Source organism: Bison bison, unplaced genomic scaffold (genome assembly GCF_000754665.1).
Source record: "Bison bison bison isolate TAMUID 2011002044 unplaced genomic scaffold, Bison_UMD1.0 scf7180017864351, whole genome shotgun sequence".
Classification (NCBI taxonomy): Eukaryota; Metazoa; Chordata; class Mammalia; order Artiodactyla; family Bovidae; genus Bison; species Bison bison.
In genome coordinates, this window is record NW_011494923.1 from 1,180,409 (window position 1) to 1,189,509 (window position 9,101).

The 9,101-nt window shown below is 37.6% G+C and overlaps 1 non-coding gene across 1 annotated transcript; it reads left to right on the top strand.

Annotated features, from left to right (window-relative positions):
- The first annotated feature begins 4,070 nt into the window (after window positions 1-4,070).
- Window positions 4,071-4,143, top strand: TRNAS-GGA. Its single transcript has one exon. It is a non-coding gene; the product is annotated as a tRNA-Ser (tRNA).
- Window positions 4,144-9,101: the final 4,958 nt, after the last annotated feature.

Genomic DNA, 9,101 nt, shown 5'->3' on the forward strand with positions numbered 1-9,101 from the left:
AAAAGACTCAAAAATGTGCTTTAAATGTTGAATAAATTACAGTTTTTCTGTACAGATAAAAATATCTTTACAATGTTCTGTAATAAGTTCAGCTCTGTATAAATTGAAATACTATAACTTGTCTCACACCATCAGTTTTTACATATTGCTAAAATTAACCTAAAGAGTTTCAATCTATTAAATTGCTTTAAAAATTCTTGGTGAATGCTTCCATGTAAACAAGTACTTAGTATCCAAACATCTAAATGAATATCTAAATTGTATGTGAAAGAATAAATGTAAAAACACTGGTCTTATCTGAAAAAAACATTTTTGAAATCTTTAAAGCATGTGTATTAGCTAACTTCAAATTGTATTTCAAAACTTGTAAAGTCTCAGAGCCAAGATACGTAAGTTGTTTGTGCCGTATTGTTATTCAGCGAGCCCCTAAATCAGAGTCTCTATCTTGACATGATATTCAAAGTTTATTTTTGCAATATAATAAATGTCTCTTAAAATATGGCTTATTCCTTTATATAATCATATATCATAAAAAGCAAATCATGTGTTCCAGAAAAAATAGATTAATAAAAAATTGGTTGTGGCACAGTTAGCTAAAGCACCATCTTAAGGAAGATATTAGTGTTGTTCATCATTATCAAAGAAAGACTGTCTTCATAAATTATTTCTCATAAATACCTGATGGTTTCTCACTTTAAGGAAAAGACTGAGGTAGAGATGTTTCCTTCCTATTTTATAATTAAATATAATTTGTATGTATCCCTTTGAATCTAACATTGCTGTACTGTAGTCTTTTGAAAATTTCCTTCTCCGTTTTGCAGAACTCATGCATCTTAATTTGCTTTTCTCTATGCTTTTAAATGATATAAATAATAATATTTTGTTGTTATTGTTCAATCACTAAGTTGTGTCAAACTCTTTGCAACCCTGTAGACTGCAGCACACCATGCCCGTTTTATCTTCAAATATTTAAGAAACTTCTCAACTTCAAGCCAATATAGTCTATATTATATAAAACACGCACTAACGTTTTTCTGAAATCATATTTGTTACGTGTCCAAAAGGAATGGTTTAAAAACAGAACAAAAATGAAGCAGACGCTTACACACTTTTTTTTGAACTCAAAGACTTGTGATCAATGTAAATATAATAACACCTGAGATCAGTTATTCCTGTGGAAAAAAGTCTTATTCAGTGATCCCCTTATATACACTGCTAGAGGTCACAGGTGCTTGTATTCAGCTACACTCTTCTGCGTTCCCTGTATATCTATTATGCCCTATAGAAGAGAATTCTGCTAACTCAGTATTCACTTCACCAATGGAGAGGGCTAGTGATTTAAACAAGTAATACGTATTTCCATAGTTAAAATTCTCAGACATGCCCCAGCTAATGCAAAATGCTGATGAGTTTCCAATCATGTGGAATTAATTTCTGGGAGAGGCTGTAGAGTAACATTAGGTTTCATGAGGAAATCAGCTAAAAAATGAAAGACCGGTACATGAAAACTCTTCCTCAATTTAGCACTGCAATAGCCTTTGATGATCACTTAGAGCTCTGCTCATGCAAGAAAAGTAATATCCAGAAACCAAGTTATTAGTACTGTGAGTGAAATAAATCATTTAAAGATAAGCAATGTATAAGGCTACTGCACCTTCTTGTTCTAAGCTTGGGTCTCTCATTGTGGATAATAACAATGATCATTTCATTAATAACTTACTGATAATTATAAGATTTTGAAAAATCACATTAAAAATTTGCAAATAAATGGATATTCATTATCTTCCTTAAAAATACCAGTAGGTTTTAGAGACAGATAATGATGTTCATATGTAACCCCAGAGCAGTATAGAAGCAGATACTGTAGGAATTAGAGTTATAAGATTTCATAATTTTAGAAAGTAAATGAAATATTTCTGAATTTTATAAGTAACTATATGGTAACAAGTAACAAGTTGCTAAGAGACACCTTGGTGGCTCAGATGGTAAAGTGTCTGCCTACAATGCCAGAGACCTGGGTTCAATCCCTGGGTTGGGAAGATCCTCTGGAGACGGAAATGGCAACCCACTCCAGTATTCTTGCCTGGAAAATCCCATGGATGGAAGAACCTGGTAGGCTATAGTCCATGGGGTCGCAGAGTCAGAGATGACTGAGTGACTTCACTTTCACTTTTCTGAAAAGAAAACTTTTGAATCTTGGGGAGATTTTTTAAATTGGAAAATAATAATTTAAAAAATAATATAGATACTTATATTTAACTTACATTTAAGCTCATTCTTATATAATTTTCTTATTTTTAAGTTTAAATGTGCTAAACTTTTGTAACTAAACAATAATGGGATCTTACTTTAATTCCTTAACTGCAAGTCTATCTTTTAAATGCATTAAATTGATCAACTGGCTCCAAGGTCTGGGTTAGAGAATTGAATGATTTAATACATGTAAATTTCTTTGCTTATGTGAGTTCCCTGGGTGTGAATAAGCTCCACATGCTGAATAATACCCAGTGCAGCAATCAAGACACTTGCCAGTCTATCACTGAAATACTGAAGTACAGAGTAAGCAACATTCACTGACTTAACTGACAAGATCTTGGTTATTGAAGTTTGCATATAATGTCTACTTCAAGATGATTGTTTCCTGGATTAGCAAAAAGATAATAAAAAAGAATTTTCTTTTGAGCTCTACATTAGCCAATATTTAAAAATCTGTGGGCTTCCATCTCTTTATGCAGTGTCATCTCATTCCCTGACCAGAGTTGTGCATTGATTACCTATGTAGCTACCTTCAGACAGCTGCTCTGGCTCTCCTGTGGCCACTGACTTGGAAATCTCTCCAATTCTGACCCAAGTTAAGCCTAGTCCTTTTCTTCCAGTCTCCAGACATCTATGTGGGTTCTAGCTACCAGACTACATGTAAACCGACCATTTTCAGAGTTAAAGCAGGAGTGCAATTATCTTGGGTCATATTGAGCCCATAGTTAATTCCACCCTCTGACATTGCAAAAATTACATGTATTTGCTCTATTGGAATTTTACATATTTAATTTTTTATTTTAATTGTTTAAGTAACCTAAGAACATCAATATTATAGTTTACCCTCAAAATAAATATTCCTTCAGGAGGTATAAAGGGCTCAGAATACTCTGGAAATACTTTAGAACTCTCCCCTAAGCAAATAAATAATTTTCACTTAAAAAAACAAAACCTAAAAAACCTTCTACCAACAATATAGTCAACCATGAAATTATTGTGCAATAAAATTTGGAAAATAAAGGATATGATCATTCTAAAAACTCCCGTCTTAGAGCTGTTATAGGAACACTGTACTTAAAACGCCTATTTGTTCTGCCTATTAATATCAAAATATCCATTTCCTGTGATTTGTCAACACAATAGATTTACCATGATTAAACTGTAACTTAAAAAAAATCTGCTTTTAAATGTTTTTCTAGTGATTATTCAGGTTTACTACCTGAATATATTCAATTGAGCATAAAAAATTAGTTGTAATTAAAAACTCTTTGCATGTAATTAAAAACCCTATCACAATATCCATGAAGACAAACTTCATCAGCTTGTTCATCCAGTATCATAAATTCCCCAGCTTTGTCTTTCTTCCTTCTCTTTTGCTCTTTGTGAAAGACCAATACAGTTTTACACCAATTCAGACCCAGTCTAATCCAAAACTTGTTTTTTGCTCTAATTTGAAAATATGAAGCATCAACCATTATCAAAATGTGATTTAAATTGTGCTTTAAATTATATACTGCAGTTGATTTTTTGCATTAATTTCAGGTATACTGCAAAGTTATTCAGTTATATGCATACATATATCTATTCTTTTTCAAATTCTTTTCTCATTTAGGTTATTACAGAAGACTGAACAGAGTTCCTTGTGCTGTATAATAGGTCCTTGCCGGTTATCTATTTTAAATATAGTAATGTATATATGTCAATCCCAAACTGCCAATTTATCCTTCCTCTTCACCTTTCCTAGTTTGTTTTCTAACAATAACAAACATTGTTTGTTTTCTAAGTCTGTGACTCACTTTCTATTTGTAATTAATTTCCTGGTGGCTCAGAGGTTAAAGCGTCTGCCTGGAATGCAGGAGACCCGGGTTCGATCCCTGGGTCAGGAAGATCCCGTGGAGAAGGAAATGGAAACCCACTCCAGTACTCTTGCTTGGAGAATCCCATGGAGGGAGGAACAGTCCATGGGGTCGCAAAGAGTCAGACACAACTGAGCGACCTCACTTTCACTTTTCACTTTCATGCATTGGAGAAGGAAATGGAAACCCACTCCAGTACTCTTGCTTGGAGAATCCCATGGAGGGAGGAACAGTCCATGGGGTCGCAAAGAGTCAGACACAACTGAGCGACCTCACTTTCACTTTTCACTTTCATGCATTGGAGAAGGAAATGGAAACCCACTCCAGTACTCTTGCTTGGAGAATCCCATGGAGGGAGGAACAGTCCATGGGGTCGCAAAGAGTCAGACACAACTGAGCGACCTCACTTTCACTTTTCACTTTCATGCATTGGAGAAGGAAATGGAAACCCACTCCAGTACTCTTGCTTGGAGAATCCCATGGAGGGAGGAACAGTCCATGGGGTCGCAAAGAGTCAGACACAACTGAGCGACCTCACTTTCACTTTTCACTTTCATGCATTGGAGAAGGAAATGGCAACTCACTCCAGTGTTCTTGCCTGGAGAGTCCCAGGGACAGGGGAGCCTGGTGGGCTGCCGTGTATGGGGTCACACAGAGTCAGACACGACTGAAGTGACTTAGCAGCAGCAGCAGCATGGTAGCTCTACTTTTTAGTTTTTAAGCAGCCTACATCTGTTTTCCATAGTTGCTGTACCAAAGTTCATTTCCACCAGCAGTGTAGGGGGATTCCTTTTCTCCTCACTGTCTCTAGCATCTATTGTTCGTAGACTTTTTGATGATGGCCATTCTGGACTGATAGGTGATATCTCATTTTAGTTTTGGTTTGTATTTCCCTGATAATTAGTGATATTGAGCATCTTTTCATGTGCCTTTTAGCTTCCCTGGTGGCTCAGATGGTACAGAATCTGCCTGTAATACGAGAGACCTGGGTTCAACCCTTGGATTGGGAAGATCCCCTGGAGGAGGACATGGCAACCTACTTCAGTATTCTTGCCTGGAGATTCCCCATGGACAGAGGGTTCTGGCAAGTTACAGTCTAGGGGATCACAAAGAGTCGGACATGACTGAGGGACTAAGTACACTTGGCCATCTATATATCTTTGGAAAAAACATCTGTTTAGGTCTTCTGTCCATTTTTGATTGTTTTTTTTTAATTATTATTGAACTGCATGAGTTAATATTTGTGCGTTTTGAAGATTGATTCCTTGTCCAAATAATTTCTCCCATTCTGTGGGTTGTCTTTTCACTTTGTTTATAGTTTCCTTTGCTGTGCAATAATTTTTAAGTTGAATTAGGTCCCATTTGTTCATTTTTACTTTTATTTTCATTAAGAGGTGGGTCAAAATAGATCTTGCTGTGATTTATGTCAAAAAGTGTTCTGCTTATGTTTTGCTCGAAAAGTTTTACAGTACCTGGTCTTACCTTTTACCTTTATTCCACTTTGAATTTATTTTTCACATGGTATTAGAGAATGTTTTAATTTCATTCTTTTACATTTAATAGTCCAGTTTTCTCAGCACTATTTATTAAAGAGGCTATCTTTTTTCCGTTGTATAGTCTTATTTCCTTTGTTATAGATTAATTGATTATGGGTTTATTTCTGGGTTTGTTATCCTGTACCATCGATCTATATTTCCATTTTCGTGTCAGTACCATAATATTATGATGACTGCATCTATGAGGTACAGTCTGAAATTAGGGAGCCTGATTCTTCCACTTCTGATTTTCTTTCTGAAGATTGTTTTATTTGGGGTCTTTTGTGTCACCATACAAAGTTAATTTTTTCCTGTTCTATTTCAATGAAAAATACCATTGAAAATTTGATAGGGATTGCATTAAATCTATAGATTGTCTTGGGTATTATAGCCATACATGAAATGTCTTCCTGTTTGTGTCATATTCTGTTTCTTTCAGAATACAGATATTTTGCCTCCTTAGGTAGGTTTGTTGTTGTTTAGTTGCTAAGTTGTGTCTGACTCTTTTGTGATCCACATGGACTGTACTCTGCGAGGGTCCTCTGTCCATGAGATTTCCCAGGCAAGAGTACTGAAGTGAGTTGTCATTTTCTTCTCCAGACGTTCTACCCAACCCAGGGATCAAAACTGTGTCTCCTCAATTGGCAGGTAGGTTCTTTATCACTGAGCTACCAGAGAAGCCTTTCAGTTCAGGTTAGTTCAGTCGCTCAGTATTGTCTGACTCTTTGTGACCCCATAAATGCAGCACGCCAGGCCTCCCTGTCCATCACCATCTCCCAGAGTTCACTCAAACTCATGTGCATCGAGTCAGTGACGCCATCCAGCCTTCTCATCCTCTGTTGCTCCCTTCTCCTCCTGCCCCCAATCCCTCCCAGCATAAGAGTCTTCCAATGAGTCAACTCTTCGCATGAGGTGGCCAAAGTATTGCAGTTTCAGCTTTAGCATGAGTTCTTCCAAAGAACACCCAGGACTGACCTCCTTTAGAATGTACTGGTTGGATCTCCTTGCAGTCCAAGGGACTCTCAAGAGTCTTCTCCAACACCATAGTTCAAAAGCATCAATTCCGCGGTGCTTTGGCTTTTTTCACAGTCTCTTACATCCACACGTGACCACTGGAAAAACCATAGCCTTGACTAGACGGACCTTTGTTGGCAAAGTAAAGTCTCTGCTTTTGAATATGCTCTCCAGGTTGGTCATAACTTTCCTTCCAAGGAGTAAGCGTCTTTTAATTTCATGGCTGCAGTCACCTTCTGCAGTGATTTTGGAGCACAAAAAAATAAAGTCTGACACTGTTTCCAGTGTTTCCCCATCTATTTCCCGTGAACTGATGGGACTGGATGCCATGATCTTCGTTTTCTGAATGTTGAGCTTTAAGCCAACTTTTCCACTCTCCTCTTTCACTTTCATCAAAAGGCTTTTTAGTTCCTTTTCACTTTCTGCCATAAGGGTGGTGTCATCTGCGTATCTGAGGTTATTGATATTTCTCCCGGAAACCTTGATCCCAGCTTGTGTTTCTTCCAGCCCAGCGTTTCTCATGATGTACTCTGCGTATAAGTTAAATAAGCAGGGTGACAATATACAACCTTGACACACTCCTTTTCCTCTTTGGAACCAGTCTGTTGTTCCATGTCCAGTTCTAACTGTTGCTTCCTGACTTGCATATAGGTTTCTCAAGAGGCAGGTCAGGTGGTCTGGTATTCCCATCTCTTTCAGAAGTTTCCTCAGTTTATTGTGATCCACAGAGTCAAAAGCTTTGGCATAGTCAATAAAGCAGAAATAGATATTTTTCTGGAACTCTCTTGCTTTTTTGATGATCCAGCGGATGTTGGCAATTTGATCTCTGGTTCCTCTGCCTTTTCTAAATCCAGCTTGAACATTTAGAAGTTCATGGTTCACGTATTGCTGAAGCCTGGCTTGGAGAATTTTGAACATTACTTTGCTAGTGTGTGAGATGAGTGCAATTGTCCAGTAGTTTGAGCATTCTTTGGCGTTGCCTTTCTTTGGGATTGGAATGAAAACTGACCTTTTCCAGTCCTGTGGCCACTGCTGAGTTTTCCAAATTTGTTGGCATATTGAGTGCAACACTTTCATAGCATCATCTTTCAAGATTTGAAATAGCTCTACTGGAATTCCATCACCTCCACTAGTTTTGTTCATAGTGATGCTTTCTAAGGCCCACTTGACTTCACATTCCAGGATGTCTGGCTCTAGGTCAGTGATCACACCATCGTGATTATCTTGGTTGTGAAGACCTTTTTTTTACAGTTCTTCTGTGTGTTTTTGCCACCTCTTCTTAATAGCTTCTTCTTCTGTTAGGTCCAAACCATTTCTGTGTTTTATCAAGCCCGTCTTTGCATGAAATGTTCCCTTGGTATCTCTAATTTTCTTTTTTTTTTTTTTTAATTTTTTTATTCCTTTATTTCTCATGTGTTCCCCATCCTGAACCCTCCTCCCTCCTCCCTCCCCATACCATCCCTCTGGGTCATCCCAGTGCACCAGCCCCAAGCATCCAGCATCGTGCATTGAACCTGGACTGGCATCTCGTTTCATACATGACATTTCACATGTTTCAACGCCATTCTCCTAAATCTTCCCACCCTCTCCCTCTCCCACAGAGTCCATAAGCCTGTTCTATACATCAGTGTCTCTTTTGCTGTCTCGTATACAGGGTTATCGTTACCATCTTTCTAAATTCCATATATATGCGTTAGTATACTGTATTGGTGTTTTTCCTTCTGGCTTACTTCACTCTGTATAATAGGCTCCAGTTTCATCCACCTCATTAGAACTGATTCAAATGTATTCTTTTTAATGGCTGAGTAATACTCCATTGTGTATATGTACCACAGATTTCTTATCCATTCATCTGCTGATGGACATCTAGGTTGCTTCCATGTCCTGGCTATTATAAACAGTGCTGCGATGAACATTGGGGTACACGTGTCTCTTTCCCTTCTGGTTTCCTCAGTGTGTATGCCCAGCAGTGGGATTGCTGGATCATAAGGCAGTTCTATTTCCAGTTTTTTAAGGAATCTCCACACTGTTCTCCATAGTGGCTGTACTAGTTTGCATTCCCACCAACAGTGTAAGAGGGTTCCCTTTTCTCCACACCCTCTCCAGCATTTATTATTTGTAGACTTTTGGATCGCAGCCATTCTGACTGGTGTGAAATGGTATCTCATAGTGGTTTTGATTTGCATTTCTCTGATAATGAGTGATGTTGAGCATCTTTTCATGTGTTTGTTAGCCATCTGTATGTCTTCTTTGGAGAAATGTCTATTTAGATCTTTGGCCCATTTTTTGATTGGGTCATTTATTTTTCCGGAGTTGAGCTGTAGGAGTTGCTTGTATATTTTTGAGATTAGTTGTTTGTCGGTTGCTTCATTTGCTATTATTTTCTCCCATTCTGAAGGCTGTCTTTTCACCTTGCTAATAGTTTCCTTTGATGTGCAGA